The sequence below is a fragment of the Mobula hypostoma genome, chromosome 10, assembly GCF_963921235.1.
Source record: "Mobula hypostoma chromosome 10, sMobHyp1.1, whole genome shotgun sequence".
NCBI lineage: Eukaryota > Metazoa > Chordata > Chondrichthyes > Myliobatiformes > Myliobatidae > Mobula > Mobula hypostoma.
Genome location: NC_086106.1, coordinates 3,721,257 through 3,737,138, shown reverse-complemented (window position 1 = coordinate 3,737,138; position 15,882 = coordinate 3,721,257). Strand labels below are relative to the sequence as shown.

The following is a 15,882-nucleotide window of genomic DNA, read 5'->3' as shown; positions in this document are numbered from 1 at the left end:
AAAATACTTCACATTTTCCATAAGGTCAAATGCCCACTTCCTGTCTTAACAATGTCAGTGATATTCAAACAAACTTTCCATGTTAAATTGTGTCTGTCCCAAAGATCTCAAATTAGCAATTAGACGCTTCCTTTGCGCCTCATAGGAACCACATTAGATTAGATTAGATTAGATTATGAGGACACTCAGTCCTCGTTTATTGTCATTTAGAAATGCATGCATTAAAAAACGATACAATGTTCCTCCAGTATGATATCACAGAAACACAGGACAAACCAAGACTAAAACTGACAAAAACTACATAATTATAACATATAGTTACAACAGAGCAAAGCAATACCGTAATTTGATAAAGAGCAGACCATGGGCACGGTAAAAAAAGTCTCAAATCCCGATAGCCCCATCATCTCACGCAGATGGTAGAAGGGAGAAACTCTCCCTGCCATGAACCTCCAAGCACCGCAAACTTGCCGATGCATTGGAAGCACCCGACCGCAGCCAACTCTGAGGCCGTCCGAAAACTGGAGCCTCCGACCAGCCCCTCCGACACTGAGCACCGAGCACCATCTCTGCCGAGCGCTTCGACCCCGCCCCGGCCGCCGAACAACAAGCAAAGCCGAGGATTCGGGGTCTTCCCCTCTGGAGATTCTGGATCACGGACATTCAAACAATATCTGCTGCACTGTCTGTTGACAGGGGGACTCCCTACAAATGCCCGTATCATGCATATTAATTCTGAACAGGGAATTACCCTCATCCTAGTATGTGCAATAATCATCTCCCAGTTGAGTTCCCACCATCCTCTGAATTTTAGATAAATGACATCCTTTCTTTCCCTTATCCCAACTTTGTTGCCACAGTGATTGAATAGGCTTTTTGATTATGGCTTTCATCTCCCCCTTATGCAAATGCACCACTGCATTTACATCATCAAAGTTGCTGGTGAACGCAGCAGGCCAGGCAGCATCTCTAGGAAGAGGTACAGTTGATGCTTCGGGCCGAGACCCTTTGTCAGGACTAACTGAAGGAAGAGCTAGTAAGAGATTGGAAAGTGGGAGGGGGAGGGGGAGATCCAAAATGCGGAACTCTTCTTCCGCCGTCTCCGTTTTCGAGCCTACTGCTTCGGCAAGGACTCTTCCACCTCCACCGATGACCCCTTCTCCCGTCTTCAGCCCTCCTCCTCTTCATGGACATCCCGCTCTGGTCTTCTGCCTGCTCTGGATCTCTTTATCGCTAACTGCCAATGGGATATCAACCGTGTCGACTTCACCGCACCTTGTTCCCATTCCAACCTTACTCCTTCCGAACGCTCTGCTCTCCACTCCCTCCGAATTTTATAAAAACCTATCATTTTGGATCTCTCCCTCCCCCTCCCACTTTCAAATCTCTTACTAGCTCTTCTTCCAGTTAGTCCTGACGAAGGGTCTCGGCCTGAAACGTCGACTGTACCTCTTCCTAGAGATGTTGCCTGGCCTGCTGCGTTCACCAGCAACTTTGATGTGTGTTGCTTGAAATTCCAGCATCTGCAGAATTCCTTGTGTTTACTGCATTTACATCCTTGAATTTGAGAGATTGCTTGGCTAGAAGGTCTGCCACCCCATTTCCCTCAAGCCCAACATGGGCAAGCACCCATAAGACATAGATACACAAGCCTAGACCTGCAATTGTTATCTGGTCTACTGTCTGGCCCGTAGGATCACTGGGGACCCAAGCCATCCCAACCACAATCTATTCCAGCTGCTACCATCCAGGAAGTGGTACCGTAGCATAAAAGCCAGGACCAACAGGCTCCGGGACAGCTTCTTCCACCAGGCCATCAGACTGATTAACTCATGCTGACTTGGGTGTATTTCTATATTACATTGACTGTTCTATTTATTATAAATTACTATGATTGCACATTGCACTTTTAGATGGAGAGGTAACGTAAAGATTTTTACTCCTCATGTATGTGAAGGATGTAAGAAATAAAGTCAATCCAGCTTAATAGATGTCTAAACCGAGAACAGAACATAATGGAGGGAGGAGAAGATGGCGGCGCGATGCAGCGCGCGTGGCCGTTCCAAATGAATATCGATTATGTGTAACTAGGAGCCGTGCACAATCCCGATTTGATGGAGACAGCCGTGAGAAGCGCAGAGGAACATCTGGCGTAACTTCTGAGATGCCCGGTTCACTGCCGCTGCTACTGTGCGATCGAGAATCTCCGGAGACGAAGGCCCCAAATCCTCGGCTTTGCCTGTTGCCTGTTGCCGGGGCCGGGGTCGAAGCGCTCGGCAGAGATGGTGCTCGGTGCTCGGTGTCGGAGGTCTGGTCGGAGGCTCGGAGTTTTCGGACGGATTCGGAGTCGGACTGTGGTCGGATGTTTCCAGGATGCTGCATCGGCAAGTTGGCGGCGCTGGAGATTCACCGTCTGTGTGAGATGATGGGACTTTCAAGAGACTTTGAGACTTTTACTGTGCCATGGTCTGTTCTTATCAAATTACGGTATTGCTTTGCACTGTTGTAACTATATGTTACAATTATGTGGTTTTTGTTAGTTTTTAAGTCAGTTTGTCATGCGTTTTCGTGATATCATTCTGGAAAAACATTGTATCATTTCTTAATGCATGCATTACTAAATAACAATAAAAGAGGATTGCGTGTCCTCATAATCATAATCATAATCATAATCAGAGCACGCTTCTTCCACTATTCCAAGGCTTAAATGATAGCAACCATCTGAGAAAATGTTCATGTCTGCATGCTTTTATGCATTGAGTTGCTGCCACTTTCAAAGGATTTAAAGTACATTTATTATCAAAGTATGTGTTCAGAATGCAACCCTGAGATTCATCTTCTTCACAGTCACAGAACAAAGAAACCCCATGGAACCCATTCAGAGAAAAACATTAAACCCTGCCCCACACGCAAACAAAAATCACATCAACAACCACAAAAAACAAGCAAAAACACAGAATATAAAACACAAAATCAAAAGAGTCCATATTCAGCTTAGCTCAGTGTTCATTATCTGTAGACTGTCCCAATTCAAAGCCCCGAAAACCACATCATAATGTGAACTACAGTCCAATCCACAAACTGCATCCATTAAACCTTGCTCTGGCCAGCACCATCATCTGACCGCGTCGAGGGAGGGAGAGAGAATTCATTCAAACGCAAGGGACTTTCCTTTGGGAGCAGAGAGCACGAGGCTCTGACACTCGCTCACCCTCCGCACAAACCTCAATAATTTCAATCTTCCTCGCTGTTTCAATTGGTGAGAAATGGAGTCCGTCATGGGTGTGCACTCCGATTCCAAGCTGCTTGGCCCCGAGGAGGCCACTCACCTCCCGGGCCTCTCTCACAGACAGCAAAGTGTAGATCGCTCAATCGGCCCAAAATCACACCATCGAACTGTAGATCACAGGGTCCCACAGCACCAGAACCACACTTGAAAGCAAGAGAAGTGAAAGAAGCAGTTTCATGCACCATCTTGAGGACGTTGCTCAGTGTAACATTGCCCACTGTAATTTCGCCCATTGTAACGTTGCCCGCTGTAACATTTCCCGCTGTAACATTGCTCGCTGTAATGTTGTCCGCTGTAATGTTGCTCGTTGTAACATTTCCCGCTGTAACATTGCTCGCTGTAATGTTGCTCACTGTAACGTTGCTCGCTGGCACCACCTTCTTCTTGATGGCTGATTAGATATTGGCATTAACGAGCAGGTGTACAGGGTACCTAATAAAATGGCCACTAAGTGTATTAACCTCCAACTTCTTCAGCAAGACTGTAGCCCGTATCCAACCTTATACTTTATACTTTATTGTCACCAAACAATTTGTACTAGAACATACAATCGAGCCAAGTTGGAAGCCCAGGCTAACCAGAGGGATGCCAGTAGACTATGGCAGGGTCTAAATGAGATCACTGGGCGCAAAGAAAAGGCTGGGAATATCAATAACTGTGGCGCTTCTCTTCCCAACGAACTTAACGTATTCTACGCAAGATTCGAACAGAAGAGGAGCGTCCCGCTCCCTCCGGATGAACCCTACCTGGTGGCATCGAGATTCATCGTCACTGAGGAGGACGTTAGAGGGGCCTTCCTGAAGATAAATCCAAGGAAGGCGACGGGCCCAGATGGCGTCCTGGGACGGGTTCTCCGGGCCTGTGCAAGCGAGCTAGCTGGAGTGTTTGCTGACATCTTCAGCTGCTCCTTGCTTCAGTCTAAGATCCCCTCATGTTTTAAGAAGGCAACGATAATCCCAGTGCTGAAGAAGAGCAAGGTGGCATGCCTGAATGACTATCGACCTGTGGCTCTGACATCAATTGCTATGAAGTGCCTCGAGCGATTGGTTATGGCACACATCAACCACAGCCTACCGGTCAAACTCGACATTTTGCAATTCGCCTACCGGAGCAACAGGTCAACAGCAGATGCCATCTCTCTGGCCCTACATTCCTCCTTAGAACACCTGGAGAATGAAGACGCATACGTAAGGCTCCTTTTCATTGACTACAGCTCTGCCTTTAATACCATCATTCCAAATAAACTGATTCCTAAGCTCCGGAACCTGGGCCTTAGCACTCAGATCTGCAGTTGGATCTTCAACTTCCTCACAGACAGGACCCAGGCTGTAAAAATAGGGGACAAGTTCTCCTCTGCAATCACTCTGAGCACCGGTGCCCCGTACTTCCAACTCTTGAAGTATCTGTGGTTCTACACAAAATCCTTCTGAACTCCTTGATTAATTCCCCATCTGTAACTCTCTCACTGGTCTACGTATGAATCACTATACTGTTCTATTAATTTTCAGCCCGTAACTCACTCCTGGGTATCTACTGTTCAGTGTCCAACCCTACATCTGGAGTCGACAGAGACACAAGTGAGGACTGATGCAACACCAACACACAAAATGCCAAGGAACTCAGTGGGTCAGCCGGCAGAAGACCATAAGATATCGGAGCAGAATTAGGCCACTTGGCCCATCGAGTCTGCTCCAGCATTTCATCATGGCTGACCTATTTCCTTCTCGGCCTCAATCTCCTGCCTTCTCCCTGTACCCTTTCATGCCCTAACTAATCAAGAACCTATCAACCTCTGCCTTAAATATACATAAAGTTTTGGCCTCCACAGCCATCTGGGGCCACAGATTCACCATTCTCTGGCTAAAGAAATTCCTCCTCATCTCCGTTCTAGAAGGACAGCCTTCTATCCTGAGTTTGTGTCATCTGGTCTCAGACTCCCCCACCATAGGAGACATCCTCTGCACATCCGCTTCATCAAGGCCTTTCACCATTCAATAGGCTTCAATGAGGCCACCCCTCCTTGTTCTGAATTCCAGTGAGTACAGGCCCAGAGCCATCAAACATTCTTCAGATGATAAGTCTTACAATCCCAGAATCATTTTCCTGTATCTCCTTTGAACCCTCTCCAGTGTCACATCCTCTCTTTGACAAGGGGCCCAAAACCGCTCAGATTACTCCGAGTGAGGCCTCACCAGTGCTTTGTTGAGCTTCAACGATAGAAATGTACAATCAGTGTTTCAGACTGCGACCCAGAGTGATTCCCAACCCTTTTAATGCCATGGACCCCTACCATTAACGGAGGGGTCCATGGACGCCAGGTTGGGAACTGAGCTGGATTGAAAGACAGAGGAGGGATGGTCAGTAAAAAGAGGTGGAAGGAAGGGCTGAGGCCTGTGACATCGCCCAAAGAACTTGCGGAGCAAGTAGAAAAGAGTAGTCCTCAGACATAAGATGGAAGTTGCTTTGCAAGTTCTTTAGGCAACATAACAGGAGAAAAGTGGTTGTAAGTGAGGTTCATGACTGGTGGGTAGGAGTGATATAGAAATTAGGTTCTATAATTCAACTCGCCCCAGGGATCTGATGTTCAACACAGGACACAGGAGCAGAATCAGGCCATTCAGCCCATCCAGTCTACTCAGCCATCCTCATCATGGCTGATTTATTAACCCTCTCAACCCCACACTCCATAACCTTTGAAGCCCTTACTGACCAAGAACCTATCAACCTCCATATTAAGCATAGCCAGGGACGGCCTCCACACCCACCCGTGGCAAAGCCATCAGTTCCGTCATCCAAATCGTTGACGTACGCCTTGAAAAGAAGCGGTCCCAAACCAAACCCTACGCAACGCCCATTGACGCCACCAGCCAACCAATAAAAGACCCTCCTTTATTCCCACACTTTGCCTCCTGCCCGAATAAAGCTAATCTTATCTTATCTTGGAAGTGGAGAGCAAGCAAGTCTTTGTTGCTATCAAATATCAAGGACACTCAAAGCTGTAACGCAGGTTGACCGTGTGGTTGAGAAGGCATCCGGTGCATTGTCCTTCATCAACCGTGGGATTGAGATTAGGAGCCGAGAGGTAATGTTACAGCAATATAGGACCCTGGTCAGACCCCACTTGGAGTACTGTGCTCAGTTCTGGTTGCCTCACTACAGGAAGGATATGGAAGCCATAGAAAGGGTGCAGAGGAGATTTACAGGGATGTTGCCTGGATTGGGGAGCATGCCTTATGAGAATAGGTTGAGTGAACTTAGCCTTTTCTCCTTGGAGCAGCAGAGGATGAGAGGTGACCTGATAGAGGTGTATAAGGTGATGAGAGGCATTGATCGTGTGGATAGTCAGAGGCTTTTTTCCAGGGCAGATAGAGAGGAGATGTCAGAGGTAAGTTTTTTACGCAGAGAGTGGTGAAGGCGTGGAATGGGCTGCTGGCGACAGGGGTGGAGACGGATATGATAGGGTCTTTTAAGAGACTCCTGGACAGGTACGTGGAGCTTAGAAAAATAGAGGGCAATGGGTAGCCCTGAGGTAATTTCTAAAGTAAGTACATGTTCCGCGCAGCATTGTGGGCCGAAGGGCCTGTGTGGTGCTGTAGGTTTTCTATGTCTCCATGGTTCTAGTTCAAAGTACCTTTATTATCAAAGTATGTGTACATGATACAATCTTGAGATTTATCTCCTTACAATGGAACCCACTGAAAAAAGACCGTCAAACACCCAGTGTGCAGAGAAAAAAATTCAACAAACCATAAGATTAAGCAAGTAGCAATCAGAACTGAGGTTCGTGAAAGTGAGTTCACAGAAGCCCATTAGATGCAGACCACAGCCTCAGTTCAGTGCAGTGGCAAGTAAACCTCGTGGAGCAGCGAGCTGAACCAGCCCCGACACCCTGACCTTTTCAGTCTGGCCTGGCACATAAATCGTCCGAACCCTGGGTCGTTGCTTCTTCTCGAACCCGGGCCCTGCCACTCCCACACCCTCGTGGGCCCGAGCCCTGCCACCTCAGTTTGGCCCGTGCCTGACCTTTCCAATTCAGCTCACCGCTTAAATCGGTCGGGCCTCGGGCCTGGGCTCTGCGTCGACTTCGCCTCTCCTCGGTTCTGCCGCTTTGGAATCGCCTCATGGTCTGTTCCAACAACGTCGGCTCCTTCCCGAGCCCTGCTGCCTCGACTCAGCCCGTGCATGCCTCACCTGCACCCTTGACACTTCAGTTCACACCGCAAACCTGCTCGGTCGTACCGGCAGCTCTAAAGCTTAACTCTGAAAGGGAAGTTACTGGCTATTTTTTGCAGTGATCATTCACCAGAAAGAGTGTGATTAATGAGGTATTTATTGTTTTTTTTTGCCACCAGTCGCCAGCAGAAACAGCAGAACCCACGAGTCTCACAGGCTGTGACACAAGATGGCAGCCAAGATTTTCACGCGTGGTGTAAATCTCATTCAAAGCGCTCAGCCTGGTGGGGATGGGACCCACAGGAACCCTACAGCCTCAAAGACCAGCGGTGAGAGAAGCTGCTGACAAAACCACAGGACGGCTCACATACCTGGCTGACCTGCGTCCCCGTGCGAATGCAGCACTAAAGCTCAGGTTCTCAGCCGAGAGCTGGCCGGTCGGAAGGCTGCGCCCTGCCCCGGAGTGGTCCATTGCCACAGACGAGGCCAAGTCATCGGGTGTATTTAAGGCAAAGATTGATAGGTTTTTGAGCAATGCATGCAAACTGTTGGAGGACTCAGTGGGTCGGGCAGCATCTACGGAGGGGAATTTCGGGCTGAGACCTTTAATCAGGACCACAAACGGAAAGGGACAAAAGCTAGACTAGCTTCTCAATGTTACATACTCAGCATCACACACAGGCTCAAAGGGCCGAATGGCCTACTCCTGCACCTATTGTCTATTGTCTATTGGGTCAGCAAGACCAAGGGACTGACCGAGTGAACTTCACTGAGTCCTGATGAAGGGTCTCGGCCCGAAACATCGACTATTCATTCTCCTCCACAGGTGCTGCCTGACCTGCCGAGTTCCTCCAGCACTTTGTGTTTTTGGCTCTATGACTTCTGGTAAGATGGCGGCAGGTTTGAATGCAGTGGCCTCTTGGGGGCCAGCCAAAGGTGCACTTTTCTTTTTAAACCGTGTTTTTCTTATGATTGTAAGACTATACTGGACACCAAGAACTACGGGTACAGCTGCTCTACCGCAGCAGTGATTTGTTTGGCGTTCGGACCGCCAGCCAGGGTGTCGAAGGAGCTGACACGTGAGTCAGAGGAGGAGAAGCTGGCACTCGACCAGGAGAAGGAGAAGCCGGCATTTGGCCAGGAGAAGGAGAAGGTGGCACTCGACCAGAAGGAGAAGCTGGCATTTGGCCAGGAGAAGAAGAAGCTGGCACTCGACCAGAAGGAGAAGCTGGCACTCGACCAGAAGGAGAAGAAGCTGGCATTTGGCCAGGAGAAGGAGAAGGTGGCACTCGACCAGAAGGAGAAGGTGGCACTCGACCAGAAGGAGAAGCTGGCATTTGGCCAGGAGAAGAAGAAGCTGGCACTCGACCAGAAGGAGAAGCTGGCACTCGACCAGAAGGAGAAGAAGCTGGCATTTGGCCAGGAGAAGGAGAAGGTGGCACTCGACCAGAAGGAGAAGGTGGCACTCGACCAGAAGGAGAAGCTGGCATTTGGCCAGGAGAAGGAGAAGCTGGCACTTGACCAGAAGGAGAAGCTGGCACTCAACCAGGAGATGGAGAAGCTGGCATTCGGCCAGGAGAAGGAGAAGGTGGGGAAAGGAACGGGGAAGGAGAAGCTGGTGGATGGGCCGGGAGAAGGTTTGAAGGTGCTGACCTGGGTGCAGACCATACTGCTGCTGGCTACTCGAAGACATTGGAGTCGGCATGTGAAAGCAGCGTGAGTGACTGTGTTGGATGTTTCTCTTGCGTCCGCAAGACCCTGTTGGATATTGATAATGTGAGAAGCCACGTGCCTGCTTTCCTTGTTTGGTGGAGGGGCAAGTGACGAGGCAGCAGCGTGGCCTCGGTTGCAGCAAGGACTAGGCCTCAAGCAGACCCGCCTGCCACCACAGTCCATGTGGGACCACACTGGTGGTGGTGCAGTATGGAGTCCTTACTCGGTTGGGAGCTGGCTTCTCCCATCGGTTGGAGTTCAACCGGCGGAATGACAGGCTGGATTGCTGGGAGCTGTACCACCAATTTGCATGTCACTCAGGGACTTGGACCATACATGTATTTTCTTGCGTAACAATTTGTGTTTTTTTCTCTCTCTCGCTATTTTCAGTGTACATTATACACCTGGGCCTCAGAGGAACGCTGTTTCGATGTGTGGTCTGAATGATAGTTAAACTAGATTTGATTTGATCTGATACCTATTGATCTCTTTGCGACCTGCTCTCAGTATCTGAATTCTGGGTGCTGAGTTTCATATCCTTGAGCCCCAACCGAGCACTGACTGTGGGCAGAATGGCCTGTTCCTCTGCTGTCCCACGTTCTAACTAATTCCCCTCCACCAACACTCTCAGTTGCCAGGATACGCTTGTCTCGAAAAGAAGGGGAGAGCTCCAAGGCCTCACACACTAAATGCCGGAGGAACTCAGCAGATCGGTCAGTATCTATAGAAAAGAGTAAAGAGTTTTGGGCCGAGACCCTCCTTTGGGACTGGAAAGGAGGTGGGGAAGATGCCTGAATAAAAAGGTAGGGGTAAGGGAAGGAGGCTAGCTGGAAGGTGACAGGTGAAGTCGGGTGGGTGGAAAAGGTCAAGGGTTAGAGAAAAAAGAATTTGACTGGAGAGGAAGGCGGACCATAGGAGAAAGAGAAGGAGGAGGCGAAAGGCAAGGTGAGAAGAAGTGAAAAGTCGGAGTGGAAAATAGAGGAAAATGTTTGGCCGATGGGAAGTCACACTTGTGGCGGATGCTTGCCGAAGAGGTCCCCCAGTTTACAACGGATCTCTCCAATGTGGAGGAGGCTGCATTGAGAGCACCAGTCACAACGGGCCACCCCAGCAGATTGGCAGGTGAAGTGTGGCCTCACCTAGAAGCTTTAAGGCCTTCCTGGTGGGGGATAGAAATGCACAGAAACTGGACATCCGTGGTGAAAATGAGGGGGCCGTGGCCAGCGAGTAGAGAGCGGTTGAGGGGATCGAGAACACGTGGAGCACCAGCGATGTAGGTGGGAAGGGACCGAGCGAAGGGGGCGAAGATGGAGTCGAGGTATGTGGACAAGAGTTCAGTGGGGTAGGAGCAGGCAGAGACAAAGGGCGGACCCGAGTAGACGGGCTTGTGGATCTTACGCAGGAGGTAGAGATGAGCACAGCAGGGTAAGGAAGTTATGAGATTGGTGGCAGTGGATGGGAGATCCCTGGAGTCGATAAGGTTGGTGTTGCTGCAGGAGACAACGCCCTGATGCTCCTGAGTGGGATTCCTTACAAGTAAGTAAAACCTGATGAAGGGTCTCAGCCTGAAACGTCGACTGTTTATTCCTCTCAATACCTGAGTTCCTCCAGAATTTTGTGTGCATTACTCTGAAATTCAAAGTTCAAAGTAAATTTAGTCACCATATACAACCCTGAGATTCGTTTTCTTGAGGGCATACTCAATAAATCCATCATCGAATAATAATAAAGACCACACCAACCCGGGCATTCAGTCAGTGTGCAGAAGACAATAAACTGTGCAAATACAAAAATAAGTAAATAATAGTAATAAATAAATAAGCAATAAGTATCGAGAACATGAGATGAAGAGTCCCTGAAAGTGAGTCTATAGGTTGCGGGAACGTTTCAGTGATGGGGCAAATGAAGTTGAGTGAAGTTATCCCCTCTGGTTTGAGAGTCTGGTGGCTGAGGGGTAATAATTGTTCCTGAACCTGGTGGTGTGGATCCTGAGGCTCCTGTAGCACCTTCCTGATGGTTGAGGGGTAATAACTGTTCCTGAACCTGGTGGTGTGGATCCTGAGGCTCCTGTACCTTCTCCCTGATGGCTGAGGGGTAATAACTGTTCCTGAACTTGGTGGTGTGGATCCTGAGGCTCCTGTACCTCCTTCCTGATGGCTGAGGGGTAATAACTGTTCCTGAACCTGGTGGTGTGAGTCTGGAGGCTCCTGTATGTTTCCTCTGATGGCAGCAGGGAGAAGGGAGCATGACCTGGGTTGGGGGGGGTCCCACACACTAGAACTTGCTTTCCGAGGACAATGCTTCATGTAGATGTGCTCAATGGTGGGGGGAGCTTTACCCGTGACGGTGGGGACCAAATCCACTACTTTGTGCAGTACTTGCAGCTCGCAGAATCTCCTGTGCTTGTTTAAACTTACCCTAACCCTCCATCTCACATCAGGAGGGCCTGAGCTCCTCTGTCTCTTCCTTGAATGGGATCTGAACCTGTTCGTCTCCACCAATACACTCATTCGCCTGGCTGAACTTTTCCAAATCATCCTTTCGATCAGCGATATTTCCTTTGTTCTGCCCATCCCTCCTCCCCTACTGGAAGCTAACTCGCTTTCTCTCTGTCCCAGTTCTGATAAAAGGCCCACACTTGAAACATTAACTGGTTCTCTCCCCATGGATGCCACCTGACCTGCTGGGTGTTTCCGGCGTCTTGTGTTTGTGTCTCAGATTTCCAACATCCGCAGTGTTTTGCTCTCCTTTCACAGTCTCCTCAGTAATTCCATCAGAGCCCTGTTTGATTTTTCCCACTTCCAAAACCCTGCCGGTGATCTCCTCCATTCTAATGGAGAGTTTCGTTTGCCATCCTCATAGTCTGAGATACCAGGGTGAGGGAGGGTTGTGGGACAGGTGGCAGAGAAGGGGTGCCAGGGACGGATGGTGGCATGGGTGCAGACACACCCAGCCCTGAGACTCCAGGCAAAGTCAATTTGATTCCGAACAATTAGTTTACTGATCATTACCGAATGTCTCTCTGGTGCTTCCTGCACCAGCAGCATCGCAGGAGTTGCCAGTCAACGTCGAACTCAACGTAAGACTGCCTTAGGGACTCCAGCTCCGGATTTTTCCCTCAGGGTTTACTCTGAAAACCTTCCCCGTGGGTGGGTATAGCCACAAGGCCGCGGGGGTTTGAGATCAGAGTTTTCCTTCTCCTAGATGGGCTGCCAACCACGACCAACAAACCCCATCAGCCCAAAGCGAGTAGTTTTAAGACGCCAGTAACCCACCTTTGCCCCTTCTCCTGTCAGTAGAAACGGTTTCGCTGGGCTTAGTAGCCAAACCACCCGTGAAGGTCAGGAGCAGGACTTGTTTCTCAGAGGCTATTTCAGGTGCACACGGTTGGGAGAATTTAATAAGTAGTGGGAGCTTATCCTCACCACCTCCCTCGGCTATAACAACCTTAAGGAATCTATTATTACACTGTACTGCTGCCACAAAACAACAAATTTCACAACGTCTTTCAGTGATAATAAACCTGACTGTGATTCTATTGGGACTAGTATGGGTTGGCACGGATGTGATGGGCTGAATGGCCTGTTTCTCTACTGAATAACTCAATGTTGGTACGCACAGTGAATTGTAAAGTTGTGCCCCAGATGCCCTTTGTGGCTTCAGGCCCATCTCTACCTCCCTTCCCACCCATTTTCCTCCACCAAATATCTGTCGTTTCACACTTACCGACGTCGATTCACACTGCGATGCCCTCGACAGTCAAGTAGCTTCACCAGGTGCCCCCGTGCGCCGGCGAGACCCAGTCACACAAAAATGTAGCAAAAGGCAGGAGTTGTACCTGTGCAGGGAACTAGCCACTTCAACAAAAACAATTCTACGAAGAGAAGACCTACACGTTTATACTTCTGCGTTTAAAAAAGTCATTATTAATACGTATTCAGGAATGTTTCCAACACTGCTGACCTTGAATACTTGCAGTGGTTAGAGCACGCTAACACTGATCAATGAACATCACGAGGAGGACCTATTAAATGAAGAAAGGTGCTGACTGAATGCCCAAACGCATTTGATCAGTGTCCTGGGGCAGTGGGCGGAGAGGGGAGGAATTATCTCATCCTCCTTGCCAGGTACTGCTCTCTGCCTGCTGCCCAGCTGATGTAATAACTACCTGGTAGTCTGCCTCCGTCCATCTCCACACCCACTGCTGGGTAAACACGCACGCAGAAAAGACAATAAAACTCGACTTTGGCTTTGGGAAGCAGATGCTTCATCCCACTGAGCCAGTGACTGTCACCAGCAACTCTCTCCTGCTCATGGCACGTTCATTCAGCGTTGAACTCCCCCGGAATTCTCCCACTCACCAGGGGCCATTTACAGCGGGCAATGAACCCACCGATCCGGATGTCTTTGGGGTGAGGGTTGCCTTGGGACAGGGCAGCACGAGAGTGTAGAAGTTATCCGGAAGTTTTACAGCGCCAGCAAGCCCCGGTCGGGGTATTTTTTTTCCCTCCACCTCCCTGTTCTTCTATTCCCTCAGCCTGGCCTTTTAACTCTTCTCACCTCCCCCTGGGTCCCCTCCTCCTTCCCTTTCTACTGTGATCCACTCTCCTCTCGTATCAGATTCCTTGCTCTCTAGCCCTTGACCTTTCCCACCCACTGGGCTTCACCTCTCACCTTCAGGCTTACGGTCCAATGGTTCCATTTAATATCCAGTTTACAACCTGAAATTCTTACTCCTCACAGACATCCGCGAAACAGGAGAAAAGCCCCAGAGAATGAATGGCAGAAAAACGTTAGAACCCCCACCCCCTCCCATGCAGAAGCAGCAGCAAAGTATCAACCCTCCCCCTTCCCCTTCCCCTTCCCCTCTCCCCCCTCCCCATTTGTTCCAGCAAAGAGCATCAACCACCCCCCCCCACCAGCCACCGGACATGCAAGCAGTGACAAAATCCCAAAAGACCACAGTCTAGAGCCCATGAAAAACCACTGTTCACCCAACAGTTCAACATCCCACAGGCTCTCTCTCTCACTAACAGGGGAGCAATCCTCATTCCCCTCCCCCCACCGTTTTATTCTGGCGTCTTTCCACTTCCTTTCCAGCCCTGAAGAAGGATCTCAGCCTGAAACACTTATTCATTCTCACAGATGCTGCCCGACCTGCTGAGTTCCTCCAGCATTTGGTGTGTGTCACTTTGATTCACATCCAGTCTGTACGTTCGGCTCATGACCACATAAGTTTCCTCCGGGTGCTCCTATTTCCTCCCACATTTCACAGGCTTGTGATCTGGGTTAATAAGTCGAGGAGATGTTAAGTCGGGGAGATGCTACGTTGGGGAGACGTTAACTTGGGGAGATGTTAAGTTGGGGAGACGTTAAGTCGGGGAGATGTTAAGTTGGGGAGATGTTAAGTTGGGGAGATGCTACGTTGGGGAGATGTTAAGTTGGGCAGCTGTTAAGTTGGGGAGATGTTAAGTTGGGCAGATGTTAAGTCAGGGAGATGCTACGTTGGGGAGATGTTAAGTTGGGGAGATGTTAAGTTGGGGAGATGTTAAGTAAGGGAGATGCTACGTTGGGGAGATGTTAAGTTGGGGAGATGTTAAGTCGGGGAGATGCTACGTTGGGGAGATGTTAAGGGCAGATGTTAAGTCAGGGAGATGCTACGTTGGGGAGATGTTAAGTTGGGGAGATGCTACATTGGGGAGATGTTAAATCGGGGAGATGTTAAGTCAGGGAGATGCTACGTTGGGGAGATGTTAAGTTGGGGAGATGCTACATTGGGGAGATGTTAAATCGGGGAGATGTTAAGTCGGGGAGATACTACATTGGGGAGATGTTAAGTAGGGAAGATGTTAAGTCGGGGAGATGCTACGTTGGGGAGATGTTAAGTTGGGCAGATGTTAAGTCGGGGAGATGCTACGTTGGGGAGATGTTAAGTAGGGCAGATGTTAAGTCGGGGAGATGCTACGTTGGGGAGATGTTAAGTTGGGCAGATGTTAAGTTGGGGAGATGCTACGTTGGGGAGATGTTAAGTTGGGCAGATGTTAAGTTGGGGAGATGCTACATTGGGGAGATGTTAAATCGGGGAGATGTTAAGTCGGGGAGATACTACATTGGGGAGATGTTAAGTAGGGAAGATGTTAAGTCGGGGAGATGCTACGTTGGGGAGATGTTAAGTTGGGCAGATGTTAAGTCGGGGAGATGCTACATTGGGGAGATGTTAAGTTGGGCAGATGTTAAGTTGGGGAGATGCTACGTTGGGGAGATGTTAAGTAGGGAAGATGTTAAGTCGGGGAGATGCTACATTGGGGAGATGTTAAATCGGGGAGATGTTAAGTCGGGGAGATACTACATTGGGGAGATGTTAAGTAGGGAAGATGTTAAGTCGGGGAGATGCTACGTTGGGGAGATGTTAAGTTGGGCAGATGTTAAGTCAGGGAGATGCTACGTTCGCGTCAGAGGCATGATGACACTTGCGGGCTTCCCCCAGCACAATCCGCGATGGTTTGATTCGCTGCATTTCACTGTACGTTTCAATCTTTCAATGTACATGTGACATTTAAACCTACACATGACCAGGAAGAATGCACACTTAGACAGAGCGTTATTGCAGGAGAGCAGCATCCATCATCAGGGACCCCTACCGCGTGGGACAAGCTTTCTTCTCGCGGCTGCCATCAGGAAGAGGGTACAGGAGCCTCAGAACTCGC

The 15,882-nt window shown here is 49.3% G+C and overlaps 1 protein-coding gene across 1 annotated transcript in view; it reads right to left on the bottom strand.

The window, feature by feature from the left end:
* Positions 1-13,138, bottom strand: part of LOC134353217 (adenosine receptor A1-like) — a 31,710-nt gene extending 18,572 nt beyond the window's left edge. The window contains exon 1 of the mRNA XM_063061239.1: positions 12,902-13,138. The gene's annotated coding sequence lies outside the window, so the exon portion shown is untranslated. The remainder of the gene's footprint in view (positions 1-12,901) is intronic.
* Between the last annotated feature and the right edge of the window lie 2,744 nt (positions 13,139-15,882).